This window comes from Pleurodeles waltl, chromosome 3_1 (genome assembly GCF_031143425.1).
Source record: "Pleurodeles waltl isolate 20211129_DDA chromosome 3_1, aPleWal1.hap1.20221129, whole genome shotgun sequence".
Lineage (NCBI taxonomy): Eukaryota > Metazoa > Chordata > Amphibia > Caudata > Salamandridae > Pleurodeles > Pleurodeles waltl.
In genome coordinates, this window is record NC_090440.1 from 1,596,043,993 (window position 1) to 1,596,064,726 (window position 20,734).

At 42.6% G+C, this 20,734-nt stretch overlaps 1 protein-coding gene across 1 annotated transcript in view; it reads right to left on the reverse strand.

The window, feature by feature from the left end:
- LYPD6B (LY6/PLAUR domain containing 6B) overlaps nt 1-20,734 on the reverse strand; it is a 209,795-nt gene that overhangs the window by 97,375 nt on the left and 91,686 nt on the right. Inside the window, exon 2 of the mRNA XM_069225222.1 lies at nt 9,030-9,126. The gene's annotated coding sequence lies outside the window, so the exon portion shown is untranslated. The remainder of the gene's footprint in view (nt 1-9,029; nt 9,127-20,734) is intronic.

Genomic DNA, 20,734 nt, shown 5'->3' on the forward strand with positions numbered 1-20,734 from the left:
TGGAGTTAAAGTCATTTTTTGGAAGTGGAAACCTACCTTGTCTTAATGAGATGCAAGGTAGGCGTTCCCGTGCAAAAAATGACTCTATGGCCTTATCGCCATACTTATACTCCCATGCAAAAATGGTGCAAGGGAGGGAGGAGGGGTCAAAAAATGGGGCAAAGCTTGCTTTGCCCCATTTTTTAAGACCTGGGTCAGGGCAGGCGTTAGGGGACCTGTGGGCCTATTTCCATGGTGGAACACCATGGAATAAGCCAGGAGGTTCCCTCCCTAGGCCCCAGGGGCACCCCCACCCACACTAGAGGGACTGCGAGGATGGGGGACCCCATCCCAGGTAAGTACAGGTAAGTGCATTTTATTTTTGAAAGTGCCATAGGGGGCCCTGAAATGGGCCCCCATACATGGCACAGGGTGCAATGGCCATGCCCAGGGGACCCCTGTCCTCTGTGCTGGCCATTGGGGTAGTGGGCATGACTCCTGCCTTTTCTAAGGCAAGAGTCATGTGGCATGGTAGGTTTAGCACCATAAAATGACGCTAATCTGGTTAGAGTCATTTTATTTTTACTCTAACCTACCTAAAGCCATTTTTTGTGCTAAATCCTCTTCTTCTATACTGCCAGCCCCACCCGACTAAAGTCATTTTTTAAAACTCTAGCCTACCCTTTGCACCGGCTTGCACCGTTCCATAAATATGGTGCCCGGCTGGTGCACAGAAATGGTGCAAGCCGGTGCTAAACTTTTTGGTGCAAAACTGAGTTAGTGCAGTTTTGCAGCAAAAAGTATAAATAAGGGCCATTATTTTGTAAGTTTGCGCCACTTTTGTGTCAAAAAATGGCGTTAATGCAGTGCAAAAAAAGTATAAATCAGGGCCTTGGTGCTAGATGGGTCTAGCACCAAAGTATAAATATGGAGTTAGATTTGCACCGAATTAGAGTAAAAAAAATGATGCTAATTCGGTGCAAACAGAGTATAAATATGCCACAGAGTATAAATATGCCCCTAAATATGGCGTTAAGGCCATAGAGTCATTTTTTGCACGGGAACGCCTACCTTGCATCTCATTAAGGCAAGGTAGGTCTCCACTTTCAAAAAATGACTTTAACTCCATAAATTTGGTGCTAGAGGGGTCTAGCACCAAAGTATAAATATGGAGTTAGATTTGCACCGAATTAGAGTTAAAAAAAATTACACTAATTCGGTGCAAACAGAGTATAAATATGCCCCTTAGTTTGCTGTAATATGAGACATATAAAGCAAGCAAATATAAAAATGTCTGTTCTTAAAATGTTCCTAAACGGTCTGAGTTTCAGAGGCTCTTACAAATATTTGTTCCAGTGATCCCACCCGAAAGATATAATTATTTTCAGATTTTATATTGGTGAATTACAATATATAGAAACATCAGGAAGTCATTTGTAACTTTAATTTCTTCTGTTTGTCTATCAGTGTCTGACAATATTTACCGATTTGCGTGGCTAAAAGTGCAATTATAGAGATTTGTAGAGACTTATAGGTATTTCAAATTATGAGTCACTATATGTGTCCAAAAGCGTAAAGCTTCAACGAATCATTTATGTGCTTAAATAATTAAATATCGTTGACTTTTGGCATTGCTATTCTGAAACCTGAGCTTTGGATTTACTCCACTGGAAAACACACCTAAAATAGTACACGAAAAAATTAACTCAAGGTAAGCAGAGTTGAGCTAGTAAAGGCAACATAAATCTGTAAGCAGGCAGAGCTATTAAAACGGTGAAAAGGCTTGCAACTTACCTAGATATGATCAAGAAGCTTCACAAGTGCGGATGACATCCATCCACAGCAGTAGTTTCCACCCATCTAAAAATACACCCCTCCACGGATTAAAAGAGGGACACTGAATTTCTAGGATGCCATATCAATCAGCCTCAGAGTTCTCACCAAAAACCCACCAGCAGCCCTTTGTTTCTTCCTGGATTGTAACCTGATTCTGTTACACCTCAGAGACTCTGCAATAAGGCAGTACACCTCCCAAATGCACTGACTAAGGGAACTAATGACCCACCTATCTATTGTCAAATTCCCTACTGTAATAAATGCTGGTCTCCTGGAGTACCTGAAAGGGCTCCACAATCGATTAATTGATTGACTGACTGACTGATTGATTGATGGGTTTATAAACCGCCTTAATGGCCGAAAAGGGTATTTAATGCAGGTGAATACAGGGAAAGAACCTGAGAAAAAGGAAAGAAAACTGGTGGCCCTTCAGAAACAAGTGTGATTTCAATTTTAAGTGTCAGCATTCATTTTAAATTATGGGCTCCTAATTGTATGGTTTCAAAGTTACATTTGTGATGAGTATTGTTGTTGTTTATTCATTAGAGGAAAACCTCTACCTCAAACTTTTCAATTTCGAATTAATGGCAAGCAATACTTAAATCCGAGAAACCACTTCAGTAATTTTCTTTACAAAAACAAAAAAAAAACTAAATGTATTCCAGGCCTACATTTATATGGTTATTAACCAGACATTGACCTTTTGATAATTTTTTGTGCTGAACTGTTGGCCACCAAATGTCAATGGAATCATTAAGCCAGGTGCATGTTGGTGATTACTTGTTCTAAAAACAAGCGGACATAAATTGTGTTTTTATCAGACATTCTAGCCTCACAGAGCTCTCTACCAGATCCATTCAGATTTCGAAAGCAGGTGAAACATTTACCACGGCTATGATGGCAACCTAAGCAGAGCCCCTTCTAAAACCACGTTTGTGCATAAAACATTCCTGCGGCCAGCTCAGTCCCAGTGCCTGGCAATACCAAATAGACACCTTACAGTACAGACGCTGACCATGCAACTGCACTCACTGCCCCGTTTTGCAACTGTATCAAAACCACCTATACCTATATTTTTCCGTAAAAATACACATAGCAAGCAAATATTTAGATGCAACCATTTTAGGTGGGGACCAGCAGGCACTGCATTGTTTGGATACTGGGCTAGCAGTATTTCTGCACTCCTGAACAAACCCTAAGAGCCAATACAAAATCAGCCATATCTAACTTCAAGTGTGAGGCAAACATTAGACAGAGACAATTGTAACCATTTAACTAGTGAGCCCAAAGTGTATCCACTGTCAGGTTTATCATTATTGAGCTAAAGGACTACGATGCATTTTTCTGGCAATTCGGTGGTTTATGATACGGTGTCCTGCACATGCTCCATAACAGAGGTTCCCATATTGTTGAGTTCATTCAGTGTTTTCTGCTTGTATGTATAGGTATTTGCACGAAGTGGATTGAAATAAAATCATCCAAACTGCAAGTCATTGTTCCAAGCTTTCTAAGTCAGTCTGTCTGAGGCACCTTTGGCCCTGTTTGCTAAGGAGAGAGGTTTGTTTAAGCAGCACTATCTATGTCACTTCAACAAAAAGTACAGGGGTTAGGCTGTGAACGGAACTGACCGCGCCTGGCTTCCCCGCAGCAAGCAAACAAACATCCAAAGAAACACAACTCGGTCTCTGGCACTGAAACAGCACCAGTACAATATTGCAAGACAAGCAAACTTTAAGGGAGAAAAATATTCAACCACAATATTTTTCATTGTACATATGTCACCTCCTGTACACACATGAAGGTTTTTTACTGCATACTGTTTAATCACTACTTTGGAGCCCATTTCGAAATACATACAAATTATGCCCTTTGGTAAAATTATGACCCTGGCACGTGATCAACAAAAAGCACAGAAGTGATGCCTTTAGTATCTGTAAGTACACGTTATGAGGGGTAGTTTTTAAGGTCTAAATGAATGGTTATAATGCTACCATATGATAAGCAAGCCAAACAGAAAGCAGATACCAAATAGTAGTAGAAGAAACGTATTAGACACTGTGCTTGTTTATCCATGCATCTTGTATCAGTTAGCTTTAAGTTTAGGATATGTGTGCTTGTGTGTAGTGAATTACCACTATTGAGTGTGGGGTGAAGCCATGGCTCAAAGCCTAAAGTGAATCATGATGTGTTTCCCCTCCATCAACAATGGTAATAAATAAAATATTATACTCTGCACATCTGTATTACATGGTTTATGCCACAGATGTTTCCATGTATATTTGTTTTAAAATGTATTTGACATAAAACAGGATTCAGGGGATTATATTTGTGCAGTAGATACAACCATAATATAGGGGCTTTACATCTAGCAGGAGAGTTGTTTTCCTGTTTATAGCCATAGTAAAATGCAATCTGCTAGACATTTAAGGCGATTTTCTCACGTTAATTTCCCCATACTGTAGCATACAGTGTGTGCCCTTGACCAGAATTGTGGGTTCAAGGATGCAAACAACCACCCTGCTCCCACTCACAAATAGTCCAGACCCTGAATTATAGCAGATGAAGATCACCTAATACTCCCAAACTAAGAATCTATGTTCAAGACTAGTCATTCCACCTTACAAAAAGAAAACAGTTTATGGGCTAGTTTCTCAATACATTGCGCTCAATTATGGAATTCTCTCTAAGCAGAAATAAGGCCACTGTCTACCATATGGAATTTACAAAAATACTCAAGAAATAACCATTCTTAGCCTAGCTTATATAGACACCCTAATGTGCCATATTCCAAAAAAAGAGGCATAGAAAAAGAATAATGTCTGCTCCCTCTATAGACGGAATCCCTGCAATCCTATCTACCTTATTAGAGACTTTAATTCAAAATTAATCTTAACTGCAGATTGATCTCTCTTCCCCCAGTAACTGTAAAACTAACTAGATAAATAAAGTACTAACTTGAGAGGACAGCTACCCTTATATTGAATTAAACCTGCACAAAACGAAACAACTTTGATTTATGTCCAACAAATACCTACTGTCCTTCATTAGTTCTTCATATGTTCCATCCCTTTATTGGACTCATTGGACTCAAGTAGCAAGTTCTTATTCGACTCCAACACAATCTGCAAGTACTCTTGTAATTTTCTACAAAGCTTTGTGTGGACTGCCCACATCCCAACCCATGACCCATAACTAAAAACCCTTCCATCTTCACAAACTGATAATCATTAGCTGCTATCTATTAATAATCTAATTGTTTTCCACCCTATCTCCACCACGAACATACTTGGGTAATGCATGGAAGGTTTCCATTGAGAGCACAAGACTAAGGGGGTCATTCCGACCCCGGCGGGCGGCGCGCCCGCCGGACGGAGACCACCAAAAGACCGCACCGCGGTCAAATGACCGCGGCGGTCATTCTAACTTTCCCGCTGGGCCGGCGGGCGATCTCCAAAAGATCGCCCGCCGTCCCAGCGGGAAAGCCCCTGCAAAGAGGAAGCCGGCTCCGAATGGAGCCGGCGGATTTGCAGGGGTGCGACGGGTGCAGTGGCAGCCGTCGCGATTTTCAGTGTCTGCAAAGCAGACACTGAAAATCTTTGTGGGGCCCTGTTAGGGGGCCCCTGCACTGCCCATGCCAGTGGCATGGGCAGTGCAGGGGCCCCCAGGGGCCCCACGACACCCGTTCCCGCCATCCTGTTCCTGGCGGTAAAAACCGCCAGGAACAGGGTGGCGGGAAGGGGGTCGGAGGATTCCCTGGGCCAGGGGTAAACCGGCGGGAAACCGCTGGTTCCCCTTTTCTGACCGCGGTCAGAATGGCCCAGGAAGCACCGCCAGCCTGTTGGCGGTGCTTCTGCGGTCGCAGGCCCTGGCGGTCGGTGACCGCCAGGGTCAGAATGACCCCCTAAGAGTCTGATTTACATGTTGGCAGACAGAGTAATTACTGTCATCGTGGCAGAGTACTTTACTCCCACCATGGAGAAGGTACTCGACCGGCCATGTTTAGAGATGTCTGCTGCAGACATCTCTTGCATTTTCAGGAACCGGCCTCACTCTGTCCACATGATAAACCGACATAGCAGGTTTAAAGGGTACTGAAATATTAGAGCAAAGTTCACACTAGAACGAATTCCTAACTTCTATGCTAATAAAATGGCAGGAGGTCAGTTCACAGGATTGCAGCAGACCAATGAAAAATGCATGAGTAGAGTACACACCGTGTCGAGTTGCGTCTGTTCCTTGATTAATTATGTACTGTGTACACTTTTGTTGAATCTACTGTCACAAAATTGTGACAGGTACCATAAATCAGAGTTGAAAGGTAAAAAGCAACCCACTGTTTTGCATGCATGTACTCATTGGCTGTCAAAGCATTCCCGTTCTCAGTTTCCTCAACATATCTAAAAAACAATTATGTCTGTCTTAGAAAATGCCCCTTCACATTTTCGAGAAATGAGTGACGCATAAGAAATATTTACGAGTAATTCAATCTAGAAAACCTGTTTAAAAAAATACCAAGAACTTTTATTTAGAACGTGACAGTGACTGATGAGCTGGGTATATGATACCTTAAATATCTGTTTATCTTGATAACTGTTAATTATTTTATTTTAAGTGAGCTCTATTTTCCTGACAGTCGCTTTTGTGGGGTACAATAGCCTAACCCTGCAGAATTCACCCTTCAACGTGACACCTTTGGTCCCCTGTGACGCCGCGCGCGCACTTCCCCTTCTACAGTAACACATTAAGGACATACTGCGAACATTCAGATTTGTTTCCAAACAAGGTGATAAAACGCCTTCTTTCCTGCTCTCACTCGCTGGATATTTATAGCAAACTAAACTGCTGGCGAGTTCCTCTGACATCCTGGGCTCCTGGGGTCCCAGCATAAAACACGTGAAAAGGCGATTACTTTATCACAGGCACTAAATGTGAGAAAGCCTGCTGTCATTAGTGGTTTTTGAAGCTAGAAGTGTGGGAAAGTTAGGTCCAAAGTCCGGGCAAAAACATTGTGTACAACCAATATTCAATTTGTAGAGCGTCTACATTTTCGAAACCGCTGTCAGTGTTGATTCAACCTTTTGCAGATTCTTTCGCCACCCTACTCATCCTGTGTATTGATCTCACTACTGCAGCTTCTTTTTCATCCCTGCTTTCTCAGTTGTTCACTATTGTCCTGTCTTACTCTTCCTCCATCTTTCTCCCATTGGTTCTCTTGATCAGCACCAATTTGTGGCAATGAAAAATATAAAACCCGGCCTCCAACTATTAGTGCCCGTGCACACCACATGCAGCCACTGGGGCTAATTAAGCCCTATGTTTAAAGAAAGACATTACCCCTTCTCTGATGCTAGGCCTTGCTTGGAGAAGGGATAGGCCCCTCTAAATGTTATGTACTTCAAGATTCAGCAAAGGGCAAGCATTTATCAATGGAGAATAGTTAAATGAAAGCGGAGATAGTTCCACCACCGTGGTGAAGCAGAATGTCAAATTTTCAAATTAGAATGGATGCGTAATACTTACCTTCTCTCACTTTTTGTTTTTGCCAAGTAGAGGTGTGGCTGGCATGTACACTATGACAGTGTATCTGTGCAACTTGTAGCACATTACGCCTTGTATAATGTGAACGCTGTGAGTTAAATGGATTCTAAGCGTTTTAGATCCCTTCTGCTCTGAAATGGTGGTGTAATGAGGTGCTACTAGCTGAAGTATTCCATGGCAGTTCGCTTTATCACACAAGTTATCAATTCTATCTAATGACCACTGAGCCTGCTCTGGGGGTGACAAGAAGCTGGTGTGCAAATCTGGAAAGGGAAGTGAAGTGGAAACAATCTGACTCTTCTCCGCTCGAAAAGCATTATTAAGATCATCCTATTTCCCCAAACCAAATGCCAACAAGCCAAAAAAAATCCCAGATGCTGTAAACACCTTAGCTTGGCGTGATTAAGGCTATACTTAAGTAGGGGTAGGATTGAGTTTTCAAGTATAGAAGATTTTTTTAGTATAAAACAACATATCAAAAATGTTCCTGCTATGACAAAACTGTTTTTGATTTGTGGAGATTGTGGTGGCCTCATTGTGTTGTCAGCTTTATTGAACTAGATTCGCAGGAAATTAGCAAAGAAGGCTGCCAATTTAAACCACCAAGTGGGGTTCATCACCATTTCTTTGCTTATCTGGCACAATGCTGCACCACCCGACGCGAAGCATTGCATCTATGTACTTACCCTTAAAATGGCCAAGTGCAAAGCAGAACTGCACAGTACCACGCAAGCACCTACACAACCTTAATAAAGCTAGGCTGATTGTAGCACTCAACCGGGTGCTAAAGCTCCTCGCCAGAATTAACTTCTATGCTTTTGTTTACAACAAACTGCTTGTCTTTAGATGGCAGTAAAACGGAGAGCAAGATCAGAATGAGCAAATGATGTGTGTGCTCAACTTGAAATACTTTGGAATGCATCTTTCTCAGAGCCGCACATCTCATGGAGGTTGTGAATTTATTCAAACTTATCAACCAACTTTACTGGCTCCCACCAGAGGCCAGTATCATCTTAAAGACCAGCTGCATCACCCACAAGACCGTCAGAAATAACACCCCAACATGCTGGCCTCGGACAAGGACCAGAAGGCAGCACCAGAACCAGGACATTCTAGACTGAAGACCAAATGTCAGTTCCTGTTACACACCCAGAACCTGTAACAACAATTCCATTGGCATCAGAAAGACTCCCACTCTCCTCCAATCCAGGAAGAAGCAGCAGACATGCTTTTTCAAGGAACACTGTATCACTGATTGGGCTCTCATCCATGTTCAGCGCCGGTAGGTTTATGTATACATGCATCAGTACATACACTAGAACAGTACAGAGAACCTTTAGAAGGATTCAAAACGTATTGGTGCTGGAAGTAAGATTGGTTACAGTGTGCAACAGAGGCCCTCACGTCTTCGCATTTGGGTGATTTTTTTTTTCTTCTGGGGAGTAGTCTTAATGCACTAACACTGAACGAAAAATGAAGACTTTTTAAACTAAAATGTATGATGAGAGATAACTATGTACTCACAAGTAACCTCTAAATAACAGGTTGTTTTCCACTTAACCGGTTTCGGCCGGGCAGTCAAGGTCGCTACTGCGACTTAGCTCAATGCACACACCTTTCACCTGCTCATTTTTCATGGCAGACAGGAGTTAAGAGACAAATATATTTGCTCTTACCTGGCAGTCTAAGTCTGAACATCGTTTTCCTTTTCAAGCCACTGAGTCACCTTTTCAGTTGTCAGTGGAGTCCAGAAGGTTTTCCAAGAAAGGATGTCTGCACAGAGATAAAATGGAAGACTATTAATCACTGCATGGCTTTCAATGTATACATTTGCTAAAACAAATTCAGGGCAAAAAGCATGTGCCACTTTGAAGAAATAAGCGGAGTATACTCCTTTCTTAAGATCAACAAAATGATTGCATTTGTAGCTCCATCAAACAGTAAAACTCAGCCCGATATCCACAATATGTTGAATGACAATGAACTTTAGGTGGATATTTGTTCCTAAATTTGAAAACTGAACAGGATTTTACTGAGCAGTAGGTCTTCTTGCAAAGCTCCTGCTAAAATGCCCAGCATGACTGTTTATACCGACTGGTGTCCAGGCACATACATTCAATGATAATATTCTACTATAAACAGTCAAACACTAGCTGAAGTATAACTCCGAGGCACCTACCCTACCTATACCCTGTAGATGGAAGGCTTACTATGAATGAAGATATACATTCAAACAATACCAATCAGTGTAACTTTGTGAAATCTGATTTCATTGGCAATCATCTCTTCTTCCTTACACACAAAAAGATGTTGTTAAACAAGATAAAACATCAACATAAAAGAATGGTATGTAATTATGAGTTTAACAGGAAAGGGGGATTGAATATATACAGCTATTGACTTAGTTGAGTTTGTTTTGGCCCTAAACCAAATTTTTATTAAGTAGGGCCTACAGGTCACATCACCTACTTATCCACAAGCAAAGGAGTGGAAAATGTGCTTTAAAATCCAGTACAAGGCCCAAAGAGTCATCCTGTCAAGCAAGATGTCTGTTACAGTCTGCAAAATAAAGCTGACCCCCTCCCCCCAGATCCTTTAAAGTTCGTAATGAGGTTCTCACTTTGCAGAAAGTGGCACCTGCAGCACAAAGAGGGAGAGGGCAAGGGCAAGATTAAAACTCCTGCAGATTTCACCTCTCTACTGAATTACATGCAGTCCTCTCATCTCACACAGTGCTACCATGTATCAAACGGTATCAGCACTGTTCGCAAGGTCACCTGGTGAAGTGCTAATATTGCACGGTCAGCATAGGATGAGCTACAGAGTAGGTTTTCAGCTCATGTGTGGACACTATTCATTTAGAAGATACATTACCAATGTTCAAGCCTGTCTAGAGCAAGGAGTTAACCTGAGAAGCTTTTAATCTGATGTTTGTGGATGGTGTGGAGTGGCAATGCTGGGCATGAAACCCTGACCCCCCACCTCCAACCCCACCAAAGTCTGCCCTCTTCAACATCCCTCCATAACTGTGATGGTCTCACAGCCCTACCCCTACTCTTGGCCCCATCCCCTCTGGGATCCCTCTGCATACATGTGATGAGTTTATTAAGTGTTGGTTGGGCTGCACGTATCTGCTCAATTTCAGGTCAAGTCATGTCGCAAGTCAAGGCCTACTACCATACACCGAAGTACCACCAATCTAGAGTTAAACCTTCATGTATTTCTTAACTTTTAAAATGTTTCCCTTCTATTTTCTTTCATGCAGCACAACTGTTGTTATGTGCTGTTGTACTGTCAGAATAACGAGTTCACTGAAGTCGCTCAAATGAGATGCCAATTTGCAGCATACAGAACTCTCTCACAAACCGAATTCCATAAATAATTAACTAAAGGGGAGCTTCAGGTCAGTTGCTATAGAGATTATTAAATGCTTCTGAGTTTGCACATACTCTTCACTCACGTCTGCCAACAGCAATGCATGAGTCCAGTTTTAAAGAGCATTTCTAGAACAAGGATTAACGAACCTGTTGCCAAAATGCAACCGTTTTTGTAAAGTGTCTCATGGAAAAAATAAACCTTTCTTTGTTAGATTTGTGCACTGGCATCAAGATGAAGTCGATCCCTTGACTTTCCATGTTTTTCACTTCAGGCCAAACTTCAAGTTTCTCAGACCTTAGAATATATAGGTTTGTTTGACTTTAGTGGAAGGATGAAAAGCAAAGATTGACGAAATGCCATTACAAAACTGATAAACTATTTTTTAAGACTGGTTACAGAGAGCTTTGGCTCTCTGTCGGACCATTTGTTTTCAATACTATAAAATAAACATTAAGGCCCTCCCTACGACTTTGGTGGTATTTCAGCAAGACCCCCACACTGGCGGCTGCCAAAATACCACCAGTGATGGCAGTCTCCTGATGGCCTTATTACGAGGCACACACAGGAGAGCTCTGGAATACGGCCACATTACACCCACTGCCAGGCCGATCGACGGGAAGAGAGAGGCGGTCCCACCACCAGTACCACCATGCCAGAAGGACTCCGCCCTCCATATTATGAGCAGTAATTTGGCAGGGCAGTCCTTGCACAGCGGTGCAGCATTGGCAGTGGAACCGCCGACATCCACCTGCTCCTGGACGACCACCTCGATGTGGGTTGCTGGGTGGCCCAGACAAGTATGTGGATCAAACTGAAGGGGGGGTGAGTGGTAGGTGCATGTGTGTGGTGTGTGCACGTATGTGTGGGAGCATGTGTGTGTCTGTGTTGGAATGGGTGTGCGTGTGTGTGTGTGACTGTATGCGTGGTGGAGGTGTGAATGTATGCATGAGAGCAAGTGGGGGTTCGTGTCTGTGTGTGAGCGAGAGGGGGTGCATGTATGATTGTGTGCGAGCAAGTGGGGGTGCGTGTATGTTTTTGTGTGAGCGAGTGGGGGGGTGTATGTTTGTGTGCAAGTGGGGGTGCGTGTATGTTTGTGTTCGGTTGGGTGGGGGTGCGTGTATGTTTGCGAGCGAGTGGGGATGCATGTCTGTGTGCAAGTGAGTGGGGGTGTGTGTATGTTTGTGTTTGGTTGGGTGGGGGTGCATTTATGTTTCTGTGCAAGCAAGAGGCTAGTGCGTGTATGTCTATGTTCAGTTTGGTAGGGGTGCGTGTATGTTTGTGTGCGAGCAAGTGGGGGTGCATGTATGTTTGTGTTCAGTTGGGTGGGGGTACGTGTATGTTTGTGTGTGAGTGTGTGGGGGTGTGTGTATGTTTGTGTGGAAGCGAGTGGGGGTGTGTGTCCGTTTGTGTGTGAGCGAGTGGGGGTGCATGCTTGTTTGTGTTTGGTTGGGTTGGGATGCATGTATGTTTGTGTTCGGTTGGGTGGGGTTGTTTCAATGTATGTGTGCGCTCAGGTGGGAGTGTGTGTCAGGAAGTGTGTGGGCAAGAGGGGGGTTGTGTCTGCAAGTGTGTGGACGTGTGGGGATGCATGTGCCAGTGATAGGAAAGAGCATTCCTGTCGCCAGGTGCATTACTGCCAGGGTTTCCATGTCCGGGTGAATGCAACGAAAACCCTGGCTGTTTGCTGCCTCGTTATATGGCCGGTGGTCTTAGGCATGCAGCCGGTCCAGATTAGCTTACCGCCAGCTGCGTTGTTCCGACCGCACCAGCGGGACTGGCAGCGTTGTGGTGGTTTGGCTCCCGGCAAACCTCCGTACCCGTAATGCAGTGGTCATCAATGCTGGGACCGCGGCATTGAAACCTCCACTGCGAGAGTGGTGGGCTTAAGACCGCCACACTCACAATAAGGGCCTAAGTGAGCTTTGGCTCCTCCCCAGAAGAGTGTTTTCTCTCACATCATGTTTTGGTTGTTTGATGTTTTATTCCAACTCCTGTATTGTGCTTGCATTGCAATTCATGAGTGATGGTGATACATCGCAAAAGTACACTGACTCATTGCACTTTAAATTCATTATAGTTGCACTGTATACAGAACATGATTGTTTTCTTTACCTATAAGTTAAAAGAAAGCAAATGCATTCTTCATAGAAAGACAGATCTTAGCTGTTGCTTTAGGTTCATGAAGTGTATGTCATTTTAATGTACTTTGTGTATTACTATCACTTTTGCATGACAGGCTATGGGTGCTGTACACGCCACATAGTACTCTATTGTAATCAAATACTTGCACCAATTAACATAAATAGTCAGCCAGACAACACTGTATTTGGTATTTCTTAGAACTTACATTTGAATTTGCATAGTATGGACAAGTGATACTCAAAGTATGGCCCAGGACCTGCATGCGACCATCCTGACATTTACAGGCGGCCCCCCTGCTCAACAGCAGCACTGAGCTACTCTTTACTCGACTGAGCACTAATATTAAAAATAGATTCAATAAACTGGCACTCATTTAGTTAAAGGTTAATTGATGTTAAATAAAGGAAGTAACTAGTGGGACCTGTACTGCTTAACTTTATTAACACCTTTAGGCTTTAAAGACATCTTGCAACAAACATGTACAAATATATTAAAGTCTCTTCATAATTCCAAATTCAAAAAAGCAGAACCACTTCACCTTACTACATCTGATTATATCAGTGGGTTGCATTAAGAAGTATTTTTCAAAAAGGGATGGTTTTGAAACACGTATTCTGAAACATTCATGCTTGCCCACCCTGAAAACAAAGTCAATACTGAACTAAGAGCCAAGTCACTTGATATGTTCACCCTTTGGGTGGCCTGGGTTGACATTATACATGAACCATATTAAAGTTTATTACATCAAATATAGGAGAAGGTTTTATACAACGCATCCTAGAGGCATGTATCTCAAGGTCTACCTTTTTGTGATAATGAAGAAAAAGGTTGGTGACTGGAATAATGTTATTGCCTAGGATCACACAATTTGGTCAAGAGGGGAAGCCGAGATTGAGCCCAGGTTTTCTGGTTTTGCATTGTGCAATTTAGCCACTAGATGTACACATTCCCTTCCCCTACACTAAACTCCCCCCCCACCACCAAACCACTACTCTGCTCAGTGGGGAAATAAAACTTGAGGGGATCCCCCCCCCCTGCAAAGTACATGGAGGGCCCCCTCCAGATGCATTCAGGAGCTCTCAGGTCAGGGTACTGTACTTAGGGCCCCCCAGAGCTTCGGGGTCCTTTGTTACACAACCGACTGCTGCAATCAATGCAGCCCTTGGTCACACCAAAGATCAAACTTTGTGGTCCCTCGGAAAATGTTGGCGAGTACACCTGGTGTGGACAAATATTATATTATGGTCTGAGTCTAAAGCAACCAACCTTAGGAAGTAAATGAAAATGTTAAGAAGGCAACAGAAGGTATTCTGCATACCAAAGAGTCGTATACAGGTAAAACAGAGACAGGTGTTATATTGAATACATAAGGGCATAGACTTTGAGAAGATATAAACTAGAAGTAGCCGGCACTAATTAATACATTTGGTGCTATATACCAATGTAGCACAGGAAGCAGTTACGTTTATGACAAAAGAAAACCAGCGCCACAGCATTGCCGATTGAATGTCGTCCCCCTACTGTCTTCTCAGCACCGCTCCAACAAAGGAAGGGGTTAACTTTGAAAGTACGCTATATACATCTAACAGCGAAAAGAGCTCATGCCCAGCAATTGGGACTGCCCTTCAATCTCTCCCGATCAAAATGCAAGTAATTGTAAAATGTTTTGGCGTGCATAGGGTAAGCATTTTAACTTTAAATAACTAGTAAAAAAAAAAAATGGGAACATTTCGTCTGGATGTTTTACATTTCTTTTTACAAAGCTTACAAATTAATCTAAACGAACGGCCCTTTGAAGAAATGACAGCTGTGTTTCAGAAGTGTATTTATCGTTTCTGTATTAATGTGTCGGTCCACACCTGCGAGTGTTAAAGTGACATCTTTAAAATACATTTCTGCAGAGGCGGCCTACGCCCTGCTACTATGAAACCGAGCCACCGGTGGGAGGAATAGATTTATGATTTTTCTGAGAACATGCCATAAATAACATAAATGATGTCACAGACAAACTGTTTCGCCCTTATTACTTGTCAGGCTCGGTCATGATATATCCCATAAACCAGGAATTTGTGTGTGCCGTGTTGCGTTTTAATAATGGACGTCGATGCCCTAAAACACCAGGCATAGTGGAAATTAAAAAAAATACCACAAGTCTCGCTTAATGGCACACCAGTTACTGGGACAAATAAACGTCCATTTTAGTTACCACCTACATATTAATTAGAATGTTGATATGATAGGCAAGGGAAATATTATACATGTCTTTTCTATCAAAGTAAAGGATACAGTGTAACAAAACATAGAAATATACTAGAAACCCTAATTATGACTACCACAAAACACTTAAAAATATTTTTAAAGAACAATTGTTGTCATGGCCTACTCTAGTAATATGGCCCATATATTGAACATGGACTATGTTATTGGTGTGCAGTTTTCCTTATCATTGTTACAAAGTTTTGATTTATGTTTACTTGAAAGGCACTGTCAAGGTTGCTAAGCATGAAAGTGAAGGTTTTGTTCAAGCAGAAACCTTTTCATTATTTTTATAATGAAATATGACAAGCTGTTTAAAAACGAGGCCCTCAAAATGACCTGGCAGTCAGAATACCGCCAGGGCCACGGTGGCCAGGGCCAAGGTGGCGGTCTCACCACATTAGTAGAAGACCACCACATTATGAGTGTAGCGGGTTGGCCTCTGCCAACCCGCCACATCCCCGCCTGTACAGGCAGGGCGGTTGGACAGCCAGGCCAGAGATTAGCATCTCCGACCCAGCAGTCCACTGAAGACCACCAGCGGTATCACAAGTCGGCTTTCCACCATGGTTTCTGCAGCGGTAGCACCGCCACAAAAACCCTGGTAGAAAGGCTACAGGTGACAGGAAATTTCTTTCCTGTCACTGGCAGGCGACTCCCTCAACGCCCCCACAATCCCAATACCCTCCCACCCTCCTTTAAAACCAGAACCCCCGTCCAGTACAGCTCATCCCACCCTTCCGCATACACGCACATGTACACACACGCCCACACGCACCCCGCATACACTCATTCACCAACACTTACATACATGCATTCACTCACTCACAAGCATACATACACGCATTCACTCACACGCATCCATACTTGCACTCACTTCAACAATCATACATGCATTCAGACACCCATACACACATGCTTTCAAACACACATACATACTTACAGTCACACACGCAGACAACACCCACTCACACATGCACACACAACACCCCCATACTCCCACCCCCTCCCCTGTTGGACGATTGACTTACCTTGTCCGGCGAGGAGGTCGTCTGGCAGGGAATGGGAACAGGCACTTCCACCGCCGGCAATGCCCCCCCATCAAGGGTCGTAATGCGGCTGGTGGAGTCCTTTTGGCGGGGTGGGGCTGATGCTAGAACTGCCCATGCACCTCCAACCGCCAGCACGACTACTGGAGGATTTCTTTCAACGCCTCAGTAAGATAGGTTGCCGGTGAACGTGGTACAAGTTTTGTCTCTGACATCCATAGAAAAACACACATCCTTACGTAGGGACATTTTCTCAGAAAATCAGCTTTTTTTATTAGAAAAACACTTCCCTGTCCCTTACAAATTAGAGGGAGATTCCAGCCAGAGATCCACGACTGTGTGCTGATTGCTGAACGCTTTGCTACAGCTGCTTATGCAGACTTCAGGCCTTTGCTCAGATATGGGGGATGATGTCTTCCTAGGGGAACCTGAAGGGCACAATTAGAGCTTAACAAGCTGTGCTCTATTATAGCCTAGGTATGAATTAATTTATTGACTCTAGTGACAATATGGTAGCGTTATTTCTATGCTTTACTCTCCTTGTCACAATTTTAATCTTGCCATGCTGTATCGTCCTGGTCATTGCAGCCCATGCTTTGCTATCTAAGATGCAGTCAGTTCATTAAAACCTTATTGAAATATACACTGCCTCTGTTGGTCATTGTGTATGTGAGACTAATGTAACTGAGAAAAAAGGATGAGACCTGAGTGACCAATTTTGTCATGTGCTCGGCTGCCCATTCATCCCTGCCCTTGGATGGAGATGAGGCACTGCTAGTTAGCCGGAACAAAACCCGGATTGGGGCAACAGGTGTCACCTGCAGTGGGTCAGACTCAGTCTCCCATACCGCAGGCGATTCTGCCGCTCAAAAATCCAGTAGTCTCATTAGAATAATAAGAGCATACGCGACAGTTTCAGCAACATAAAGTAAACAGTGCTCATCCTGAAACTATTTATATTCGGCTTTGCATTACATTTTTTCCCCATCTGAGGCCAGGGGACGCAAAGGCAGTGTAGAGTGTTGCAAGGGACAAGCTGCGAACACAACTGTGACACCTGGTGACCCATACATGGCGTCCTTAGCGATGACGTGAAAATTCTGGTGCAGAGGAGACACTGATAAAATCCAAGTAGGTAGTGAGAGCCACGGAGGATAGTGATCTGAAGAAAAAGGATGGGAGTATGTCTTTACAAAGGAAAGTTTATTTTTGGTCAATATTTCAGTTTAAAAAAATGATGATGGTAGAGTATTTATCCAATTTTTTGTTGCCTTTTAAAAAGCTCGGTTCTTGTTGATATTGACTCAGATAATTTTAGCATCTTAGTGGATGAGACTTGTGGATGGCGTGTTTGCATGCAGTGTGCATGAGTGTAAGGCCCAAGATGTCTCCATACCTACCCTATTTATCGGGCTCCTACTTTGGAATGCTACACTTAAGAAAGAGTTCCAGAAAACAAATCTATGCATGGCTCAGTAAACAAGCTCATGTATAATATATCTATATGTTCATCCATCAGTTGGCTTGTCTGCCCTCCTCAGAAGGGTATGACTCATTTTCAATGATGTTTTCGCTGATTTTGAAGGATGCTATTTTGCGCTGGAATTCTGTCAAATCAAAGCTGCCATAGACTGTGTGTATCAACATTATGCAGATCTATTCGAGTGGAGCAAATGTACTGAACAGACATTGCATAGTTAGCAAATGATGCCAAAAAAAGATAAAAGAGGAAAGTTGTCCTAATTAGACAGCCTCCACTGGACATGATAATTGCCTATTTAATTGACAACGCTGAAAAACATGGCAGATGCAAGACTTGCTTCCTCCAAAGACTTCTACTCTATAAAACCTCATTACCGGTACGACCATTGATTTATCTTCCAATACAGGCATATGATTCGGCATAATTCTTTTATTACCATACACATTGGCTTTTTAAAAACCTTTTAAATGATAGACCAATGAGAGAAGGAGCTCACACCACAGAAAACAGTGAGTGCAAGTATAAGTTCTCAGGATGCTGTCCTCGTTGAGAAAAGCAGCATTAGCAGCTACAAGTCGACTTTCTCTTTAGGCATTGCCTCACACGGAATAGAGGGGCAGACCTTTCTGGCTTGCTAGTAATCAAACTTCAGAGAGCTATTATAATAAATCTTGTATAACCCTTGACTTTGTCTTACTATAATATGCTCAATAAAACGTTTAGCATTTGAACAGATGGTGCCCATCCCTATCTTCTAAGAAACACACATAATGTTATTGGAATTTGATTAATTAGATGCTGCCTTTTTAAATGGTCTGAGGTTTCCATCACAGAAAGCAGCCAGATGACTTGAGAAGATCCGTGGTCAGTAGTGATAATGATTGTTCATACATTATGTGAAAGATGGGGGTGTATGTCTTTGCTGTTTGTTGGGTCATACCACGGTACTTTACTCAATTGCTGACAAATATCTCTAGGATGGAAAAGAAATCCAATGCCCAGCAGAAGTGTGTAAGGCAATTACGGATGTTGTCAGTTTCCCTACTAGCCAAATAACTACATATTTGGACTGTTAGATATATGTTAGAAGCTCGACCTTTATTTGTTTGTTGCATGATATCACATTTTGTGTTATGACATTATGACTCATTTACTTTATGTTTGTTTTTGACCTTGTACAGTACCCCACTGGCATTTGGCTAGGTTAGCACTACAGAAATGCAACATACATGCCTACATACACATTTCACTGTTTTGGACTTGACCAATAGAATGCCGGATGAATTGTTGAGACACTGGCTTCTCTACCACCTTGGAGTAAGTCCTCAAAAAGCAATAGAGTAGGTGCTTGAGAATGTCGGCCTTTGAAGCATTTGAGTTTGTAAGGCCCGGCTAATTCACTGGGATCTGCAGGCCTTTTTACAAGTTGTAAATGAGAGGAGTGGTATTTAAAGGAAAGATGACAATTGTATTTATTGATTTTGGTTTCATGGCTTGGTCCAGAATGCAACATTTTTACTTCTCATTGTTGAATTTCTTATTTTAGGTAAAATGGTGCTCTCCCAATGTCAGTGTGCCGAAAACGATGCTACGAATTAATCAGGATCATTTTTAAAGGCACATTCAGCATGTGATCTTAGTTGAAAATGCAGAAGATAATTTGTACGACAAAAATTGAATGGTACCATAATCACTTCATGGAAGGGTTTTAGACAGCAACGTTTCCTGGTTGCTTTTGTAGTTATTTAATTTTAATAATGTGCTTTTGAGTGAGAACAATTCCAAAACAGGCATTATATGGGTTATAATGACTCAAGTATTCTCTTAGTATATTAAGCACTTTATGGACACAACCTGTTTGGGCACAATCTGAGTGACAGCTAAGCTGCATCACTTAATTGTGTTTTTTATTTTAATTTTATGTTTTAATGTTTCTCTAGTTGGGTCCAAACACAGGAAGATATTAGAATATCCTACAAAGTATATGAGTGCATATTAATCAGTAAAGAATCTACATTAGTAATATAGGGCCACATGTAGGAAAGTCCGAGATTGCGACTCGGAAATTGCGAGTCAGTCCGACTCGCAATTTCCGAGTCGCAATCTCGGATGCAGAACGGTGTCTCAGACACCGTCTGCGACTCGCTATGGGGTCGCAAAGACCCACCTCATCAATATTCATGAGGTGGGTCGCATTTTGCGACCCCATAGCGAGTCCCTGCACTCACAGGGATGGTGGCCTGCTGAAGACAGCAGACCTCCATGTCTGTGACTGCTTTTTCAATAAAGCAGTTTTTTTTTTCATTTTGCAGCCCGTTTTCCTTAAAGGAAAACGAGTTGCAAAATGAAAAAAATACCAAAACCATTTGGTTTAGTTTTTTGCTCTGAAAAAATATTTTTGTCGACATTCACAAAGGGGAAGGGGTCCCATGAGGACCCCTTCCCTTTTGCGAATGAGTTACCACCAGTGTGACACTGGTGGTAACTGCGAGTTGCTTTGCGACCGCATTCGCGGTCACTAAGCAATTCTGAATTGTGATGCGAGTCGCAAATAGGAAGGGAACACCCCTTCCTATTTGCGAGTCGCATTCACAAATTGCGAGTCGGTCCCGACTCGCAATTTGTGAATGTACATCGCGTGAGGCCGTTTGCATGGCGCAAACTGCGATTTTCGCAGTTTGCGACATGCAAACGGCTTGCTACATCTGGCCCATAGAGGCTAAATGACACATATAGAGAATACTGCATTGGAATATGGTGCAAGATATATAGAGGTATAGAACTTTGAAAGAACAAACAAAGGTGCATAAATATAATGGTCATCGGGAAGAAGTTTCAAGTGTAGGATATGTTGATAAAGCATATATTGCAAGGCATGTCAGAGTTTAGGTATGGGGTATACTCCAGTAGACAAAATGCAATCATCAGAAAGAGGGGAAAGTTGTAATGTCCAATGTGCTTTTTAAGTATGACCTAAATAATGGATTTGGCAGTGAGTTTCTTAGTGTTATGCTTGCAGTGAGGAGTGGTCATTCATCTAGGTGTGCAATGAAAAAGCAGAGTCAAAGCCCAT